Source organism: Xiphophorus hellerii, chromosome 3, assembly GCF_003331165.1.
Source record: "Xiphophorus hellerii strain 12219 chromosome 3, Xiphophorus_hellerii-4.1, whole genome shotgun sequence".
Taxonomy (NCBI): domain Eukaryota; kingdom Metazoa; phylum Chordata; class Actinopteri; order Cyprinodontiformes; family Poeciliidae; genus Xiphophorus; species Xiphophorus hellerii.
The window spans coordinates 11,830,187-11,852,575 of NC_045674.1; the positions used below are offsets into that span (position 1 = coordinate 11,830,187).

Below are 22,389 nucleotides of genomic sequence, written 5' to 3' on the forward strand. Positions count from 1 at the left end.
CAATAGGAAACATCACTTCATAAGTGATCTAAGAACTGACTCCAGAAGGAAGGGATGGGAGCAGAGAGGCATCGAGATTCAGTAAAAATAGTTCAGTGATTCTTGAGAAGTGGGACAAAATGGGTTTAAATTTTCGAAAAAAAAATGTAATTATTCCTCAAGCTTATGTATTCAAATATGACAAATAATGGTTTGGAAATGTAAAGATGCCAAGGTGCAGGCTCCCAGTTGCAACATTTTTTTGAAAATTACATTTTTAATGAACTTGACCCAGAACTCTGTCAACACCATCTGACAAAAATAAATATAAAATATTTTTTTTAATGACCCTATTATTGATATTTTACTCAGTTTTACAGACAAATGCTTCTCAAGAAACAAAAGAAATATTATTTAAAACAAAAAACAGTCCACCTTACGGAGTTGACGCAGAACTGAAGGTGATGACAAACTAGTGAGTAAAAAGAAATACTTGATACAGGTGAAGTAATGCCATTTATGTAAAATACATTAAAATGAATTAACTGCACACTTAAGTGAGATTTATCAACACTATCAGTGAAAGAGTCAGACTGTCAGTTAAAAACTTTGATGGAGTTGATGAAATGCCAAACTTCCTCAGTTTATATGATGTTATTCTGAAGGAGGCCATATTGTAGCTCATCAGGTCCATGAAATCTTTACAGTTTACTAAAATTAAGCATTTATTTCACAAAATTTTGAAAATTGTCAGTTATGGTGTTGACACATCATGGTTGTGACGAACAACTTAGGAATAAAACGGAAGAAAAAACTATAGAATAACATAAACTAACTAGAGCTGCTTATGTCTCTCTTAGCAAAAGAAGAGAAAGAAAGAGGTCATGGGGTCCTCAGAAGTTCTGATGCCCCCAATAATGCCTGATTTTTTACATTATTTTACATATTAGTCTGAAAGGTTGACAAAAACTTGGGACAAATTTCAATTGAATTGGAAAATATATAAATGATTTTTAATTAAATTTATTGATACTTTTATAATTATTTATTTGAATACTTACACTTAAATGTCATAATATATCATCTTTATCTTTATATCATATATCATCTTTATTTATTTTAAACTATTATAATGCATTGAGTTCTGTTCCAGGACAGGGGATTTTAAACCTACTACAATATTTAAAATAAAAAGTATTCAGCAAACACCAGGAAAACATACATTGTTGTGCTCACATGGCCCAGGTTAGTTTAGTCAGATATTTTAAACAAATATATTTTGTGTATATTTTATTCAAATTTGGTGCTTTATCCCTAGGACCTGTTTTGTCCCTCTTCTCAAGAAGGAAGAAGTTAAGACGTGGCAGTGTCTGGGATTTTTCAAAACTTCTCTTCCTTTGCATAAAATGTTTTTATATGTGTATCCATCTGTGTTAAACCCATTTCCAACAGGACTGCTTTCAAATTGTTTTCAAATGCCCGGAGGAAGCGGTATCTTCTTCTGCTCTGTACTTTTCAGGCTGAGTGAACAAACCTATAAGGATGTCGGATGGGACAAAAGAGAAAAGTGAGGACCTTGATTGCTGTAAAGTTTCCCAAGAGATTAAGTGTATTTTTCTTGAATGATCACTGTATGAATCAAAACAATAAACTACTTTTTTTCAGACAGGGCATAGAATATATTTAATAAAACTCAATGATGGTAACAAGAAATATGTCATCTGCTAGTTTGTGGACTGACAGCTCATTGCTGTATGCAAAAAACTAAACAGTAAAACAACCAAGCTCTCAAATGTGAGGATGCTTCTTAAAGATAGCTTAGAGTTGAACTCCAGTGAAAAAGTCTGCATATGATTTCTAGATGAGATCAGAGATCGAAGAAAAAACACAAATGAGCGAATCAACTTTATTAAATTTGATTGTAATTTCCAAGCTGTTTGCTTGCTAACGTTTGTTCCATAAAATTGTTCTACATACTGCACATGATTTTGGATGAAGGGTATAAACTCACCAGTCTGCTACTTTAGTTTTAGTTTTGTTTTTTTACTTTTTTCCATTCTCAATAATGGTCTGATAATCTGGGGAAGAAAGTCAGATGCTTTGCAGACAACAGGTGGTCTGTTAATTAATTATTAGCTGAACTGATAAGTACATCGGATTCCCTCCCTGCATGAAACACTTCAAGCATTTGAGTAAATCTTCATCAATCCAGCTATGCAGACAGAGCATCTGCACAGCATATCATCGTTTAGAGTAACTATAGCCTTATTCACAAAAAGGTTCCTTCATCATAAACTAGGAAAAACTCGTTTTTCTCTGACCTGCCTCATAAAACACAAACCAAGATGAAGATATTGAGCTCATGTCAACAATCAAGCTGGTATCAGAGAAGCAAAGGAGGCATTGAAAAGAGTTCATCAAGCTCAATATGAAGGATAAAATTTAAATAGGTGTCAAAAAAGACCTAAAAGGTTGAGTTTTACACAAACCATCTGTAATTGCTGCATCATTAAATCCAACAACACAATTTTACTCTGAACCTGTCAGCTGAGATGCGCACATCATTTTTCTAAATACCTTACATTGCCATTGCAATGTCAGCGTACACAAAACATATTATAAAGGACTGTTTGGAATGCACTAATTGTTTGCTACTATATGCCAAGTGTCAAAGGTTCATCCTTTGCACAATAACAGGACAATCAGGGGGTTGGATGGAGTGTTGCTGCAAAAGCTGTGAATACCTGACTCAGATTACAACACCTAAGAAGGTCACAGAAAGTGTTGTGCACATAGTTGGCAAAGAAAAAGGATAAGGAAATATGTAAGTTTATCACAACCAATATCCTCATTACATTTTTACCAGAGTTATCACTGAATGATTTTTCTAATAAGCTCTGCCCAACTAATTTTCTGTTCTTTGCCTTGACATTTGAGGAGAAATTTCATAAGATCCATAACAGTGGGGAAGATGTGTGGTATTTATAATGCCTCTAAATTATGATAGTCAAGTATAACATTTATTTAAACATTATTATGTTCATGTACCATTGAAATGCAAGGCAGATATGGAACAGTGTGACAGGGAAATACACAAAAAAAACAAAAGTGCAGTTAAGTGAGACAGTCAGAAACTTTCATGCCAACACCAGAGTACCAAGCTCTATTCCCAAATAGATGTACCTTAACTTAAGTGTACCTTGCTTTGTTCAAAATCTAAATTCAATCGATCCATCCATCTTCCAAACGTTCTAAGCTGTTTAGGGTCAAAATGAGGCGGGAACCTATACTGCAAGTCATCAGGGAAATCAGGATTCAACCCTGAACGGACGCTTTGACAAAACCTCCAGAATACTGCACACAGAAAAACCAACATCAATATTTGAACTGGATGTAAGTCTTCATGCACTGAGGCAATTTTTCCAACCGCCACTATGCCCTGCAATCATGTGACACTGGAGAGTTTGTTTTTTTTTTTTTAATATACTGTCATGGTGTTTCTCTTGCTGTAGTACAAACTAATGTCATATAGTTGATCTTGTTCGACTTAACATTTTTAAATTACAATTTAAAGAGATTGGAAAACATCACTGTATTGTGGGTTTTCATCTTGATTTTGTGACTTCTGCTATATCTAGTAATGCAGTAGCATTTCATTCAAAGCAATTTAGGAGTAATCAGGAAAGGAAGAAAGTATCACTGCAATATTTTCCAAGCAGAAGATTGATATTACATGTTTTCAACATCATTATTTACAGTATTGCAACAGGACTGTCAGCTAAAGTTGCTCCACACAAACAAATGCCTTTTAATCTTTAATGAACTGAAGCAATGCTGTAACAAAAAGGTTGGCCAGAAGGCTTTCACAATGATCTGGAAGAGTGATTGGGTTAAAACAGAAGATGATTACCTCGAGTTATTGCTGCCAGAGGTGATTCTAAAATCTAATCAATCACAGGCTGTACTTAATTGTTCACACTAGCTCTGCATATTGTTTAGCTTTTGCTAAATTAACAATTAGGAAATGCAATTTGCCATATGTTGCTTAACAAAGTTTTGAATTCAAATAATTTTACCAACTATTGGGGCAAGATTGATTTTTTTTATTTTTTTGAATATGGTCTCTTTCAAAAGTGTTTGAACCTCTTGAACTTTTAACGTTTTATAAAATTACAACTACGAACACAAAGTAGCCCGTAAGTAGAAGAAAAATTATACATGGCTTTCAATATAATTTTCTCTAAATAGCCTCAGAAGTTTATTAGAAGAAATTAGTGAACAAGCATAACAAAGACCAAGGCACACACAGGGTTTGGCACAACTGCAAACCCTCCAAGAGACGACTGTCCACCAAAACTGAGAACTGCAAAGTTGGACAAGGCCAGCAGTGATTAGGGAAGCAGTGAAGAGGTTCTGAGAATCTGTTGTCATACTAACCAGTCAAGCACAATAAAAACATTCCCTTTATGACAAAGTGAATGTGAAGAAAATCATAAGAGTGAAGTTTACAGAAGTTTGTTGCTTGTAAAAGACAGCAGCTAGCATACGCAAAACGGTGCTCTGGTCAGATGAGAGAAAACGTTAACTTTCTGGGCTACATATAAATTACCATGTGACACTGGACAACACTCTGAACACCATGCAATCATTACAGTGACGCATGGTGGTGGCAGCACTATGCTGCAGGTTTGTTTTTTCAGTATGGAAGCTGTTCAAAATTGATGAAAATATTATTGGATGTAAATTTAGTATAATTATGGAGGGAAATCTGCTAGGTGCTGCAAACGACTTGAGTTTAGTACAATGAAAATGTTTACACTTATCTAAAGAGAGGTGGCTGGATGTATTGGTTTAGGGTGACACAAATTCTTTCACATGGCAGCATATGCCTTTAGGCAGACACATCCAGCATTTGAGCAAAGTGAACTTACATTTTAATCACTTTTTAATTTTTATCTCATAGGACTTTATCTCAAAAGGATTCTTTGCACAGTTGGGTGAGTTTTAAAGTCCAGCATTGTAGGACGTAATAAAATACCAGATGACCAAAAAGTTTCTCGCAGATTGTGAATGGCTTTCAGGGCTTTGATTTCAACTCTAGGTCAATATTTAATGTTTCTCCCAGGCAGGAAAAATTGCCTGTCCAGTCCACCTCTACAACCCAATTTAGCTTAGCAGAAAGACTGGATCACAGCAGCAGAGACAGTAATTATAATAACACAAAGAGCCACAGTGGATATTTGTAAGGGTATGTTGTGCTTTTGTATGGGCACATGTCTCTGTGACCATAATGCAACCTTCACAAGGTTAATTGAGTAATTCAGGTTGCCTTTCACTGGTCAAACACTGCTGCACTGCATTCTGCTTGGCTTTTTCATGCTAAATTGTTGGTTATCCCTCTGCCAGCTCTATGCTAATATGTGACAACATATGCTAAAAGAAAAAGTCTGTGTGAATATTTATGCAACAGCACCATGTTTAATGCGAAATTAGCATTTGTTTGCTCCATTGTTCAGTAAATTTGTCCCAGGCACTGGTGAATAAATGTATAATGTATTTAGTTAGCCCATGGTACATTAGCCTTAGAAGTTCCACGACTTACTACAGAATTACAAATACCCACATTCATTATTTACACGGCTTACAACTAGCAGCTCGAATTAGAATCACTCATTCATGTTAGTTAATCTAGGTCAGGTTTAGCTTAATTATTCATGACAAAATGTGTGTTTATTCAATTGCTTATTTATCTGAACTGCTATTTGTAGAGTACCGCCAGTGTCTGTGTTTTCCCCTGTTTGCGTGTATAACTTCAATGAGAATAATTTAGAACAAGGAGTTTTGACGACAAAAGTGATATAATGTGTGATGTGACATGTTGCAGAAACAATGTGGTGTAACATTAATGCCAAATAGCTGCACAGCAGGAAGGGGGGTAATACGCACGTGCGGTTTTGATACTAATGATACACACACCACACTGGTTTGGGCAGGGATAATGTGATCACTGCAGGTGTTGGCAAGAAGCATACGAACCACTCTTGGGGTTTATTTACACACAATACTGTACTTCTAATGGTGCACTGCCTGGACACAAATGTCACCAGTTCTCTCTAGATCAGTGTCACGTAGCAAAGATGTTCTTCTGCTGTCAAAGAGGCTGCATTCAACTCTGCTACCATTACAAGTATGCTCAGATTCTGCCCCAGAGAAAATAAACCCACTCTCTGTTTCCTATAATAATCCATACAAGTGGACACACAACTCAACAAAACAGTGTTATGGCCAAAGGAAATGAGGTACTTTTAATTGAATTGCCTATATTAGCATTTTAACTGCAGTGCATGTCTCAATCTGTGCTCATACTGCTGTCTGTGCTGCAGTGGCATTTTTTTTCCAGGAGTGCAGCAGAGAATATGGAACAAATAAATTTGTTTTGCGGTTTTCAAAATAGCTTTTATGATATCCTGCCTGTCTGAGATAAATGCAAAACAAAACCCAGCAGGAAAGTCCGTGCAGTTTCTGTATTTATTCATCAGCTTTTGAGTTGAGACCAGAGATATAACAGTGCAAACATCTTTTTGATGACCGAGTGAAGATATTTCACAGTTAGCAATATTATGTTTTTGTTATTAGTTGACGTTAAACAGCTTTTTAGATACATATAATGAAATGTTTGTGAACACAAACGGCAGCTCAGGCAATCACATGGCAGCAACTGAATGCATAAGCAAGTTGGGGTGCCAATCACCACTCGCCCAACTTCAAATTGAGCAACAGAAAGCAAAAAACGTTTGTTAAAGTAACTTCAAATTTTTCAAAAACTGTTGATCTACTAACAATCTCATACGCAACCATCTCACAGGATACAGAAAGTGTAATATTTCAATTAGTTGACAATTACTTCAATTATTGATTCAAACTCTTATCCTGAATGAAGTGAATGACTTCATTTCCATGCTGTAGAGCCCATTGGGGTGAAACAGGAGATTTGTGTTTCGTCTGTGCAGCCAACAAATCTGCATCAATGATGCAACACATCAATAGGAACTTAAATCTCAAAGAAACATTTTCAATAACTTGTTGAATCTCTTCCACTAAGAAACAAGGCACTTATTACTGAAAAGAATGGGGTCAACCTGATACTGGTGAGTTGTACCTAAAAAAGGGTCTGATTATTTCTGCATCAATCATTTTGCATCCAGTATTAGGACAGAAAGGCTTCGACAATTACAGTCTGGAGGCCAAACACACAACATGGTTTGCAAGTATTAGTCTAAAAGTGAGGAGAATACTGTGAATTGTTTTAATCATCTTTGAAAAGTGTTATTTGGGAAATCATAACACTTAAATTGTGCTTCGGGCTCTTTTCATGAAGCTTCAGAGGTAGTTGTCTCAGTTAATCTACTGTGTCAATGTGTGTTTTTTAAAATAGATGCTTCAGGCAAAAACTCTCAATATGTTTGCTGTCCTTTTGACTATAAGAAAATCGTCAGCAACGATTCCCCTGGTTGAAGAAATACTACATGTGATGTTGTGTAACTTTGGGCTGTTATACGTCAAAGAAAATTTGCTTTGGATGATTTAGAGTCTTCGAAATCCGATTTCTCACAAGAAAAACCTCAGAAGTCAATGTAAAAGAAAAGTCAGAGTAATTTCAAAAGCAAAATCAGGCAGCAAAGCAAATAAGCTTAATTTTGCTACTGGTGGCAGGCACAACTTTAAAACAGCTTTGATACAGAATCGTTTTAATTGAAATATGAGGAAAAATGCTGTTCAAACTATTAGTTGGAGATTTTTTTCAAAGACTTTTCTGGTTTTGCCAACTAAGCAAAGCCCTTTGCATCATATGCAAATCAAATGTGGAGAGTTCGAACCTTTTAGCATGACTTAGTGAGAATCTTTGCTTTACACTCCTTTTGTTACCTGGTTAGTCTTACGGTTTTGTGATTATATTTGTCTTTTTAAGCAGCTATGCTTCCTGAGAGTTGAACTGCTAATACAGTGACCTCAGTTACAACATGAAATGTTAAGTAAAAATGAATACTTTTAGTTATTAATAATTTGTTCGGGAGATTTATATTGAATTGCAGATGAGAGCAGAGGGCAGATGGAAAACCGAAAAAACTCAAATTCTGTAGTTTCACAAAAACTGACAGATGTGGGTCAAACAACCAAAAATAAGTAGTTTTACTTCAAAATATTTTTACTCAAGAAGATAAGAAGTAACTGACAAAGAAATTATACAAAAAGAAAACAACGTACTTCATAAAATAACTATGTAATTACTGAGTTACTAATTTAAAGCTACAAACAATGCAAAGAGAGATAAAAATATAAATAAGTACAAATTTAGCAAACCTAAGGAAAAATGAGTAACATTGATGCAAAATAAAAAATTCAGGCACAAAAACATATCCAAATCTTTAGTTCATCACATAAAGCTTTTGACACCAGTACTTACAGTAGATTATTTCTACTAGAACAGAGCAAAATACTTCCAGTAATCAATGTTTTATGTTTCTTCACTTGACCTCCAATTAACACACCAGGCTCAGCAGAAAGAAAACAAAATTATAAAAATAAAGCCTCACTTTCTTATACACAAATAAATAAATAACCAAATGAAAAATAAAACCAATCACCTAAAATGGTAAAAGGGGCAACCGTTAAAAATGATAACCATTTTATTACAAATTGAAAGACTGAGTTCTAAAACTGTTTACCTAAGAGGAAGAATGGCATAAAATTAAAAAAACGGCACAATATTTGGCTTAATAGTTGTCAAAAGCAACCTCTCATGTTGCGCCGCTTGCCGCAGCACTTTTCACTCCCCCTCCCCGGTGGTTCTCCGCATGGACAGGTGAGTTATTGGCAGGACACTGCTTAAACTAACCAACCTGTCCGCTTGTTCCTTCCCAACCCCCCTGCTTCCCAACCACATGTACATTCAGAGTCATCCATTACTGTGCAGGTCTGCCAAATGTGCGATCAATACTCCCCCTCCGACAGTACGCTCATGTGTGATTGAAGGCAAAGAAGGCATGTTGGAGGGTGACAAGGGAAGGGGAAAAGGTTGGATAGAGGGAAGTGTTTGTGATGGGGTTTGTTGGGCTTCAGGAGATGCAGGTTAGAGAACAGAGGAAGAGAAACCAAAGAGATGCGTAATACCATAATACGCAGAAATATAGTGAGTGTGGGAGTACGAGATGCAGGACAGGAGTGTCAGAGCAGAGGAGAAATGGAAAGTAGAGTGTGCACGAGTGTTTGTGTATGAGAGACAAATGGAGAGAGTTTGTGGGTGGATGAGAAGCGTGCTATATATAATGGCAGAGGTTCAGGAATAGATCAGAGTGATTGTGTTTTGTGATTATCTAACTGCAAACAGTTGAAACGACCAGCTGACATCAAAGACCGCACACGAATAAATACCCTAAATACACACTCATTGACACAAACATGCAGGAAGAGAAAGTAGGCAAAGAAAGAAAAAAAAGCTGGCACAGCAACCCTCATCTTCATGGTAAACTAAGCTAACTCTCCATTAAGAGCTGGTGTCATCTGGTCGGCATTGATAACACAACTCGCTCACAAACACAAACACTCAGACACAAAAACTTTTAGACTGTGTTACGAGGATGTCTCACACATGAAACAACTCATTATAATATAGAAACACATCCAAGTCACCATGCTCTTCTATTACACACACATACACACACCAAAAATACCAGGAGACAAACACTTGCTGGAGTGCTGGTTTTCAATAATTACACAAACATATGAGAAAACCTCAGACTTCATCAACACCGCCAAGCAAACTCGAACCTTGAGATAACATTAAGCACAGCTCAGTTTAATACTTAACATTCAGTTTACATGTTGCTACAAGAAACTCCACCTTCAATTTGCAAAACATTCAATTTCTGTCATTACTTAACTTCATAAATACTGAAAAGAAATATTGAATGTCCTTGAACCCATCTAAGAATAACTGGAGCACGGACACTAATATATGTCAAGGAACCATTTATGTAACTTGTTTCTACATCAGAAATATATCAAAGTCTCAAATCTTGGTATAAATCAACAGAGGGATGTTTTCAGCAAATGTAATTTGACAAAAGTTGTTTGTACGTTAGATTTCCAAACAACTCCACATAGTATAATTTTTTTCTTTCCTTTCAAGTCTTAAAAAAAAGGTAATCGTTTTGGCCTCCTGAGCGGCGGAAATTGTGTACCTTCTTTCTGATGAATGAAAATGAAGCATAGTTCAAGAGCTTGTCAAGGTGTTTAAATGATTACCATTGAAGAATGTAGAATGAACATTTTCAGGTGTTTATGGATCAAACAAACCTGTTTCACAGGTGCAGAAGACATCAGCATGTTAAAACAACAATGACAAAGGTGTCTGCAATCCCATTCAATCACTGCAATTAAGAGTAATGTATTTTAAAAAGTTGCTCAATTGAGTGCTTTTCTCTTCTGAAAGCTCAGAGAATTTTAACAACCCATAAATGCACCAAAAACACTTTTTCATAAGACACTTCTCCTGCCCCAACACCCATCCTATCTTATCCACATCACATCTGCAAGATTTCTGCTATGTTGCAAGTTTTGCCTCCAGCAAAAACTAAGCAAGTGCATCATACCAGTTTTGACCAATGAGGTGCAATATCTCAGCATGCTAAGCCTTTCACTATAAATAGTTTAAGGGTACAGATGTAAAAGCAGATTATTTTATAAACAGAACAACAATGAGTATGTATTTTTAAAATAAAGAACATAGCTCACAAATAATAGAATCCTTTAAGGGAGGATATATCCATATTGAAAAGCTTTACTTTTTCTTTGACAAGACCTTCCAGCAAGCAGCTCTTACTTACTTCTCCTCCTTTGAATTCTTGCTGTAGGGGAATCAAAATGTTTTTGCTCGAGAGTGATTACAAGGTTTTACGCCTGTAGATTAAACAATTACAGTTCACTGTGTAAATTTATAATATATTGCCAAAAGCATCGAGTCACTCATAGGATATTCTGTCACATCCCTTTCTTAATCCACAGCGTTTATTATGTTGAGTAAACCTTTGCAAATATAACAGCTTTAACTCTTCAACCCAGTGGATCAAATAACTCTGGAAAGGCTTTCCACGAGAATCAGGAGTGCCAATATTTGACCAGAAGCATTTTTCTCAGACACAGATCTTGGACAAGAAATCTTGACTCTTAGTTTCCACTCTTATGCTTCCCAAAGGCTTTCGATAAAGAAAATGAAGTTATTTTGAATCTGTCCTCTTTACTGGAAATGTCATTCTCAAGCTATTCCCAAAAGGGTTAAAAGACGGAAACTGTCCAAAGTTTCTTGGTATCCCGCAGCATTAGGAGCTCAATGAGCTGAAAATCAATTTCGAACCAGATTCCACCCCTACACCAAACCTTAAACATGATACAGTCATTAAAGGGCCTTTCTTGAGGCAAATGTCACAGGCCAACTTGATAAACAAATTGCCAGATAGTCAGAGAACATGACTTTGCCGCTCTAGAGTATATAAGTGGTGTGCTTAACACCATGGTGTCAAACTTTTCATTGAACTTGGTGGTATAAAGCTTTGGATGAGGCAGCTCTTTCGTAGAAACTCATGCAGTGAAGCTGAGCAAATCTAAAAGCCATAGAAAGACTGCAGGTCTGTAGTTATGGACTTTGCCTCAGCACTCTTCAACCTCTCTGTGTCATCATATCTGACCTACCGCTAAGTTATTGTACTTCCAAATTGCTTTCACTGTGTCATAACATTCAACTGTTGACTGCTGAATATTGAGTAATTAGGACATTTTATGTCCAGACTTCTTCATGGCATCAAGGTACTACACTACAATTTATTGAGCTCATCAAGAGACCAGGCCTTTGCCAATATTTGCAGAAGTAGTTTGAATGCCTAGGTGATTAAATTTTATACTTCCCTGGCCATAGAAGTGATTGAAACAACTGAATTCAACAATTTGGAGGAATGACCTATTGTAAGTTTGTATCTGAATGTCTTTAGCTACACTTTAGAAATCTCTGCACAGAATAACTGGGTGTGTTTCCTTCGGGGAAGGTGAAGAATAGAGCGACAGAGCTCAGAGGGAAAACTGCAGCCAGGTCACAGGAAAAACACTCTGCTCTTCACACAAACAGATCAAATAACAAAAGCCACAGATCATTTTGGGTCTTCTTCCCAAGCTCTGGCATCCAGAAATTTCTGAGCGGCAAGGTAGATACAGAGGTGGTCCGGTTTTAATCCAGCATAGAGCAAGCAGCACACTGCACACAGCCAAGGTGATCCCTGCCAGCCATTTTGCCCTGCTCTTAGTATTCATTTTCCAGGCGATCAAACTTGCTGCCAGGAGCTGGAAAGTGTGCGTGTGTGTGTGTGTGTGTGTGTGTGTGTGTGTGTGTGTGTGTGTGAGAGAGAGAGAGAGAGAGAGAGAGAGAGTATTAATGCCCTGCCACAAATTGAGCATGTGTGAAAGTGGGCAAGCGTTAACAAACCTGTGGGTGCCAGTTCGCAGAGGTGGGCTTAACACCCTCCAAGTCCGACACAAAACAAAACTGCTAGTGTGTACTGTATGTGGGTGAACGTGTGCTCAATAACAAATTTTCTAACATGTGTGAATTGTGCAGCGGGGCTGATTAGGAGCAGGGGAAATCGCCAGAACAGGCCAGAGGCCAGCAGACCCGGCTCCCAGTGCACAGCCAAGGGAGTAAACAGGGATGCTACAGCTTCCTGGTGGGGAAGGATAAGAGCAAGAGGGGAAACACAGGAAGTAATGAGAGGGGTAAAAACAAAGGAAACAGCACAGAAAAGGTGGATGAGCGGAAGAAGAAGGGTTGAAGAGACAAAACGAAAAGCGTGGTAACACGATGAGAGGAAAAGAGGAGGATGAGAAAGGCTTGATAAGTACAATGGTAAGCAGAAAAGAATGAGATAGGGGATGAAAAATGTGTTGAGGTGAAGAGTAAAACAGAAGAATAGGAGGAAAGCAACTGAGCAGCATGCAATGGAGGAAGGCAAAATGTCTGCAGGGGACAGAGCACCCGGCCAAATACGGTCATCAGAACCCTGCTCCGTCCTACTTTCAATAATGGCACCACCAGTGCCAGGGTGATTCAGGAAAAACCATATATGGTCAACAGGCTGCAGCATTGATTCCTGTCTGTTTGATGTGCTGCGCCGGAATGAGTGATTTAGGACTTGGGCATAAAATAAACAAACAAAGCCCCACGGCACATTTACATCCAACAGACACTCAGTTATTCCCTTCCTTTCACGGTTTGATGGCTGACATGATGACCCTGTCTGTGATGAACAAAGAGGGATGCCTCAGGGTATTGTGAGGATGGCTGAACAGGTTGTGAACATGTTGTATCTGCCCACCTAGGTTTCTGCTTGAGCCTGTGTCCCCTTTCTAGACCACACATATTGCCATTCTGCAATACTCTCACTCCTCAAACTACCACTGCAAACCTTAATACATTTTATTGTGACTTTATTTTATGGACCAACACAAAGTAACTGTGAAGTGGAAGTTATTTAAAACCTTTTGAAAAGCGAGGCGCGCATTCTTAGTCAGTACTTTGTAGAATCACCTTTCACAATTGAAGTTATTTTGCTACAAACTCAGAATTACAAAAGACTGAAATGTTTGTGTCCTTTTCTTAGCACTTTATGCTTTGACAAACTACTTTATTGTAGATGTGGGTGCATGTTTAGACTCTCATCTTCCTAGAAAGTTAACTTTCACCTCAACTTTCATCCACCCTTCAACAGGTTTTCTTCCAGGACTGGCCAGTATTTAGTTTCATACATCTTGCAATCAGCTCTGGCCCTACTAAAAGAAAAGCATCCCCACAGCCTGTCTTTATCTGTCTTTTGCCACACTCTGCAGTTTGTTTGTATGCTAATAAAATTAAATTTTTGTCTCATCTGACCAGAAAACGTCTGTTAACATGTTTGTTGTGTTTCCTAAATAGCTTGTGGCAACCTACAAAAATGATTTTTTATGCTCTTCTTTCAACAACAGCTTTCTTCTGCAGAGTTCTGATTTAACAACTTTCTGATTAATCGATTCTCCCACCTGAGTTGTGTATGTCTTCAGTTCCTCCAGAGTTACAATGGACCTCTTACCTTCTCCTCTGAATAATGGTCTGATTGCCTGTCCTGCCAGTTTAGATGGTATTGGTGGGTTTACTATTGCACAATACTATTTTCATTCTTTGATGATGGATTGAATATTGCTCTGTGAGCTGTTCCAAGCTTTTATGACCTAACTGCTTAAAATTTCCCTGATGTGTTGCTTTGTCTTTATGATCTGGCTTGTTCACTCAATGTTTTCTAACAAACTTGCAATGGGTTCATAGAACAGCTGGATTTTTATTGAGAATAAATTGCTCAGATGTTTACAAATTAGGTGACTTTTATGCCATGAATTTTTACTTAGTCTTTGTTGAAGAGTATCAGAGTAAATGGGACTGAACACAAAACAATATACGCCACAAATGTTTTTTTCTTTTTTTTAAATTACAAGCTGCATTATGTTGTCATTTCCCATGAAATCCAAATAAAATACCAAAAGCTTTTGGTTGTAATGTGCATGTGTGCATCTTCATTCCACACAGGCTTCAGAAAATTCCTCAAGGTTAAAGCTGTATATACTGCAGCTCGCACCAAACAGTTCAGTCGGGTCATCAACGTTCAGCTGCAACATCTGTGCACATGGCCAGCAATCAAGAACACACAAAAACACAGATCGACCAAGGGCATCCCTGCTAGTAGCTCTCCTCCTGTTATTAATGTCCTTTTGAGGCTTTTTACAGCCTGGGAAGTGAAGGCAGAGCTCTCAGACAAACAATGCTGTCACTGCCATGCTGTAAGTACCGTTTCTCTTTCTAATCATTCCGACTTGTAATTAGATTCTAGAAACAACTAGTAAAAACTGTTTTTGTCATGTCCAGAAGATAAAGGCACATCAACACCACAGGAGTGGATTTACTGTAGCTAATCTATTTCAGTTGTGATACTCAGGGTCTTGTTGCTATGAATTGCCATTATTGACCAACAGGTCTTCACAGGCTTTCACACAGCAGATTAGTAGAGCTGAAATAAAGTAACTAAATATATTTGACTTCAGGTAACTTTTCCGTCTCTTCTTGCCTCCCTGTTAGAAGTAACAGAACCAATCGCAGCCTAACAGCTGCAGAAACAATTATAATGACCGCTATACTACATCATGAACACTGTCAAAGCTGTAAATGTCTTGAAAAAAAATATGGCTGCAAGGTGTGAAGTCTCTAAATGCATCAAAGCAAACTCCCTTTGCTCTGCACCATAATAGAGACCCATAAAGGGAGGTGTCACTCTGACTATCAGTGAAGTGAACAAGTCGTAAACGATCCCATCAAAAAGGCCTGAAGGCTAAAACAACAGATCACAAACTATATGATCAGAGGCAGCCAGAATAGTTGACCAAACAAAGTCACAAAATGCATTATTACCACAGTTCAGCACAATGAGCGTTCATTTCTTGTGAAACATGATATATACACCCACGATTTGTCTGCCACTGTAAACACTCACACAACAAAAGAAGTGCTGTACACAGTAAGTTTTTGTGATACGCAGCAGATTACATGATGTTAATGATTCTGCATTTACAAATTGTTCCTTTGAGAATTGAACAAATCCTGTAGCAACAAATGTGAGAATAGTCTCTTCATTCTTCAAGGACTTCTTCAACATGTTGCTTCGCTTGTGCTCCTCTTCACAGATACATTCATCCATCAGCAGCATTATACAGTACATCTGAGGCATCTGAGGATGCTAAACACACAAACCCCGTTTAGTCTACTTTGATGAAACTCTAGTTTGTTTGCATAGAAAGTCTATTGGGTTTTTGTTGATGCAGAACAAAAAGCAAACCCTGGTTCACCTAAAACCCTAGATCTCAGTTCGATTGAAGAGAACCCTAGAGCTGTTCGAATACATATGTGATTGTTAAGCGATCTGGAGATTGCTCCAAAAGCAGGAAGCACAAGGCATTCTGGGTAAATTAAATCAAAACAGACCTCTGTTTCCAGTGCTAGTGGAAGAAACGGCTTGTGGTCTTTAGCCAAAGACAAAAGAGAAATCCTACACAGCTAAAATTAAATTTTATTCATATTTTGTGACTATGGAAGTTGCACTCATGTATTTGTCAGAGGTTTCATTTCCTTCAGTAGTTGTTAGTGCAGTAACACTAAGAGTGTCGGGGTGAACAAAGTTTTAAAAGGGTTTGGTTTGAAAATATAACATAATGTTGAACCTGACTATCAGATGTGAAAACATTGCCAATACTCAGCTTGTACTCAAATACTCAACCCATAAAGGGGGAACCCAAGTTTTTCCCAGGCCAAGAAGAAATATCTGGTCTCTCCAACAAGGTTTGAGTCTGCGTCAAGGTCTCCTGAGATGAGATGCGCCATGAAAACATCCAAAGAGGTCACCAAACAGACATCTTGTTCAAAAGACCTTAACTAACACAGTGTGAAGGATCAATAGTTTTACTTTAAGTCTCCTAGGGATGACAGAGCTCATTCAATATCTCAACAATTGAATTAAGGCTTCCTACGCAAGAAAGAAAGAGAAGCAAAGCAGCTGAAACTAGATTCTGGAGTCATTAAGCATATCTTATGACTAAAGATGAGAGTTGGAACAGTGTCATACCAGCAAATCAAGAGCTTTGTTCTATGGCTCAACCGTTTCTTAACAGACTGGAGCATCTTCTGCATTCATATGAGCTTTCCACTCAGCTGCTGACTGTCCCAGTGCACACTAAAAGTCATGGCCGGAAGACACCAACAGAACCATATTATCTGCAAAAAGCAAAAGGTTTCTAAACAGCACACCCTACTCTCCATTATAAGGCTTTGAGATCCTGTCTATGAACACCAAAAGAGGATCACCTGTAACCTGAACTGGAACCACGCTCAACTGTGTGCTATGTGGACGCATTCTTGCTTTGGTAATACAAGGACTGGATAACTTATAAAATCCAAACAAGTTCCCCACTCTTCCAATACTTCCTTCAAAATACATGAAGGGACTCAGATGAAAGCCTTTAAAGATCTACAAAACATTTGGACTCAAGAACCAAACCATCTCACCATTACACACCAGTAAAGATATAGTCCCTTGTTCCACTGGCATGGTGAAATCCACTTTGTTCCACCTGAATCTGAGGTTTAAGCGAAAGCACGTCATTCTAACATGGCATGCAGAGAACTATTTTTGTGCCTTGCGTATGCTGTGATAAGCCGTTTAGCTGACAGTGTTGAGATGTTAAACAACAATTTGTCTGAAGGTTAAGGAGTACTGTAATGCTAAGAGGATTCATTGCTACAGTAGACTCTGACTATTTGTTAAAGTCCTGCTGAGAAGGGAAAATTACAGACCCACTGAAAAGATAAGAATATATGACTTGGAAGTTAGCATTTACATGTTTGGTGTATCCTAGCAACTGATACATAAAATCTAAACTGTTTATCAGAAAAACTTTGGGGGAAAAAAATAAATAAAATGTTTATATTCTTCAGACCTAGATAAATTTGCCTCTATCAAAGAAATTTAATCTGGCATGGCAGTAGCAGAGGTGGGGACTCGAGTCACATGACTTGGACTCGAGTCAGACTCGAGTCGTTAAAATCACGACTTGAGACTTGACTTGAAAAAATGCTCAAAGACTCGGACTTGACTTTGACTTTCATGCCATTGACTTGGGACTTGACTCGACTTGAAGCTGTTTACTTGAAAAGACTTGATATTTTTTACTCAAAGTCTTAAAATTTAAAACACATTATTTATAAAGTGGCGTCATTAATTAATTTCACTCATTCCGTATCAATATGCGCAGACCGTCACTATGGTTTTCCTCTCTCCTTATGTATGTATGTGTACGTAGCTGCAGCACAACCAATCAAATTAACAGGATTTGGACGTTTAAAAAAACGCAGCAAAGCTACAGAGCTCAGGGAACGAAATACGAAATAACCGCTCAATATGCTTCCGCGAGTAATTTCTTTTGACTACGTAGGTTATGAACTTTCGACTAAAAAACGAACTGCAACTTGTAAAACATGCAAGAAGAGAATATCGGATGGAGATGCCACGACGTCCAACTTTGTCCGGCATTTGAGGCTTCACAAAGATCGGTAGGTGGCACTTTTCTTTTGCTGTAAGATAGTTGACTTTAGCTAACTTCGTGTTAGCATGTGTACTCCGGGTTAAATTGGTGATGATTTACCATAAATCCGGTCCTTCAAATGCCTCCACAAATAATGTGCACCGTGTTAGCTCAGGAAGCCGGTGGATAGTGAGCGGGGCTCCGGAACAGAAAGCAGATTCTGGACCTGAACACAGGGAACAGAGTCTCTCTGTCCCATCATGATGATGAGCCGGGTCTAGTATCATCTAAGGATGGTTGGTGTATTTGAAGACATCTACGTTGGGAAATTATATTGACAATATATTGTTTACTGCAGTCAGTGCATTAAGTCAACTGTTTTTGACTTAATGCGCTGACCGGCGTGACTGTCACATGTCGCACAGAACCCATTTCCAAGTAGTATAGCTTTGCTGGGAAAAAAAAAAAAGACCAAATACAGTGACTGTCCCAAATAAATTTTGTGTTTAGAATATCTGTCCCATATTTACGGATGACTGAAACTAACATACTTAGAAATAAAAGCAGAAAAATAAATGCACCAGACCTTCCTGAGTTTACTTGTGATAACTTCATTTATACTTATTTCATTTTTTGAAAACTATGATCGTTGTAGTGTTGATGTTTATTTATGAATAGAAGGAGTAAACTGAAGTCAAATGTAATTCATAAAAGGCTGTAATTTATTTTCTGACATCTGTTTACTTCTGACAGATTTGAAGAATACCAGATGAATAAGAGGATCACAAATGAACCTCAAATACATATTTTAAAAAGAACAAATGGTCTAATATTTGAATTTTATGTATAATTGCAAATTATTAAAAAAAAAAAAAAACGACTCGAAATGACTTGAAATTAAAGGTTCCTGACTTGAGACTTGACTCGACTTTGCCTGTCTTTACTTGAGACTTGACTCGGACTTGAGGACAGAGACTTGAGACTTACTTGAGACTTGCAACACAGTGACTTGGTCACACCTCTGGGCAGTAGTATTAAATATTAAATTAATGTGTTCAACCAGCTACTTGTATAAAAACAGACGGACACCAGCGTCTGATGACTGGAGTTGGACACCCTGAGATTGGTTATATGTTTAAGGTCATTTTATTGCTAAAAGACTCAATTTTGACCCATTTACAGCTTTCTGTCAGAGACCAACAAATTTGTATTTAAAATGTTCTCGTTTTTCAATGCATTTTTAAATGTCCCTGGGCCCACAGCATCACTGGTCCTCCATTATGCCTTTCACCCATTCCTCCTTTGTTTGTACACAACATCCACCCGGAGCGCTTGTTAACAAAAGAGATTATTCTTAAGTTAATCTCTAACAGTGAGCATTAGATGATTTTGACCTTTTCAATACTCCTCAGTGGTAGGAAGCTAAATATTAGTCTTCGTTCAGACAAATGGCTATGACAAATGAGCCTGTGTGTCATGTAAATGAAAATGGACAGATTTATACACCCTGACTCAGAACTTAGGGTTTAGCTTATTTCTCAAGTTTACATATGGCAAGAGAAAATTGGAAAATTTCAAATTGCAATACTGAGTCAAAGCTGGCCAGATCAAATTTAGCCAAAAATTGTGTTAAACATGTGAAGGAAGGGAAAAGAACAAGAATACAAACAGAGGAAAATGAAGAAAAATATATTTTAGTTTTTTGGGTTTTTTTGCAAAATTTACTAGTTGAAGTAATGAAGAAACCACAACAATTTAAATAGCAGATTGGGGTGTTTTAAAATTGTAGACTTTGTGTCCGCTTACAGTTTATAGAGTAAATCTGGGCAGGATTTCATATGATCAGAGGCATTTGTGGAATACCTCAGAACTTCTATTGTTTTTAAAACGTTATTACAATTCATAGCTTGCAACCGGCCCACAGATCTGGGCCTGCACTGCTTATATATAAGATATTTAATCAGTGAATAAGTGCAATTCAAAAAAAGACTATATTTTATGAGAATATATAAGCAGTTCCTCTGGGGGAATCCCAAGTTGTTCCCCAGTCAGCCGAGAAACATAAACCCTCCAGCGTATATTTAGGCATGGTTTCAATTCCACTAAAGTTCAGAGTTCACAGATGAGTTTATGATAAAGACTCGCAAGACAGAAGCTCACAGCCTTAATGAAAAATGGAGCAAGAGTTGAAAACTTCTAAATATATATTTCTAACCAATAAGGCAGACAAATGCTAATTTTTGACTGCATAATTCTAAAGAAACACCTTTGTCATACCAGTCAACAGGTATGACAAAGTTGCAAAGTAATGTAAACAAAGTTTCAGATATTTCTTCTGAAACTTTGAAAGGCGTTTTCTCACCGATCTGGTTTCCATAGTGCCAACATTCAAATAGTTTCCTCCTTCATTTTTTTTTTCTGTTTTTGACATTATTAGAAAGAATCTGTAAATAACTCAAAACGCCCCCGGGGAGAGTCATTTCTAGTTTTTTGTGGCCAGTCACAAATTATTGCTCGCCCCTGTATGTGAACTTTGCGCGAGTTTAAGTGCCTCAGCAAAGAGACAACAATGATGTGAGTTTGAAAAACTGCCTGTTTTCCCTGTCAGGTGGGCTGACACATGCTCACAGTTTTTGACAAGGTTTTGCTGCTAGTTTGCGTAACACAGACAGTGGGGCTGACAAAGCAGGAGGCATTCATATGTGATCATGTGCCCAACTTAACGTTTACCCTTACATGCAGAATAAATATAAAAAAGTAGACTAAATGTGCAGCTGGAAGGAATATTTGCGTATTTGTGGAAGTGTGTCCATCAGTGTTTGTGTCCAGACCACAGGCAGCAGCATGCTGACGGCTGAGTTGCGTGGATTACACCTCCTGTTGACAGTGAGCTCGGAGCGAGGATGCTAGTCATAACATAACAGCAGGAAGGTGGGAGGACGTCACCTCCGAGCGAACACACACACAGGCAGTGAAACACTGTGACACAGTGTTAAAGTCATATCAAGGTCCTTATTTAGATTGGCTATCATCTCTGACCTCTCTTTCCATCCTCATTAGCGGGACTAGACAGCCTCTGCAGGCATGACGCCGCCGCAGGCCCACACACAGCATGTCACATCGCTTCATCAGTGGTACAGTAACTAACGCACACAGCCCATAGCTCCTCATTGTGCTCATGGGTGTCTTGTTGTGTCATTATTGGCTGCCGCATTGACATTCAGGCTGGTGCTTTTGACAGGCTTTTTTTGCTAATCCGGAGATGCTTCCAAAATAAACGAATCAACATCAGTCTTTAATCATCAGTCAATATGCTGCGCCTTTCGTCATTATCTTTAAGGGTGAGTAAGGAAGGATAAGCAAACTGTTTTTGATGGATTGGAAACTGATAATAGAGAATAATATTTTATCAAGGTAGGCTTTTGTTGTCATTGGAGGAACAGATAGAGGTGAAGACTGACTGGCGAGGAAAGGTAGAAATGGATTCATTTCAGGATTTTGTCACATTTTAAGGTTTCACGATGATAATGTCGCCGTCAAAGAAACAAAACCAAAGAGTGTCAACATGTCAAATTCCCCTCAGATACAACCTTCCAAACAAAAATGAAGGTTGGAAAAAGATTTATCTACGCAGACTCTCTGCCCTTATCTAGAAGCTTCATCCAGCGTGCCAAGCTTTTCAATTATTAATGCTGCCATGGATAAAAAGAATAAAACGGCACATTTCATATACATGTACCTTAGCTGCTCTTTACCTAGAGGACAAAACCTTTCATTAGCCGTTTCTTGCTTTCATTCTTTGTTCCCATTTCCATTCGGCTTTCATTTTTCTCCTCCTTCTCCTCCCCCTTTTCCCAGCATGTTTCAAGAAATTTCAGCTAAGTTCAAAGGGTCTTTACTAGCGTGACCAGCCCCGTGGTGAAGTGCCGGCTCACTGCAAGCGAACGGTGTGATGGAACATCAGCGAACCACAGGAATCTCAGCACCGTTACATAAACACTTATCAAGAGCAGGACAATGATAAAGAGTGAAAGCGGGTTGTGTGAGTGGGGCTCAAGCTCTGCACGTGTCATATGTTATAATTCCTGGCTTGTCAATAGTGTATTTCACAGTTGAAATAATTAAGTGCTCACAAAATCTGAGAACCCTCTCACCCACACGCGGTCTGGCTCAATTTGACTGGCAGATATATTGTGTTTCATAAATTAGTCA

General features: G+C 38.0%; 1 protein-coding gene across 5 annotated transcripts in view; it reads right to left on the reverse strand.

The window, feature by feature from the left end:
- grik5 (glutamate receptor, ionotropic, kainate 5) overlaps window positions 1-22,389 on the reverse strand; it is a 148,097-nt gene that overhangs the window by 79,119 nt on the left and 46,589 nt on the right. The window lies entirely within an intron of this gene.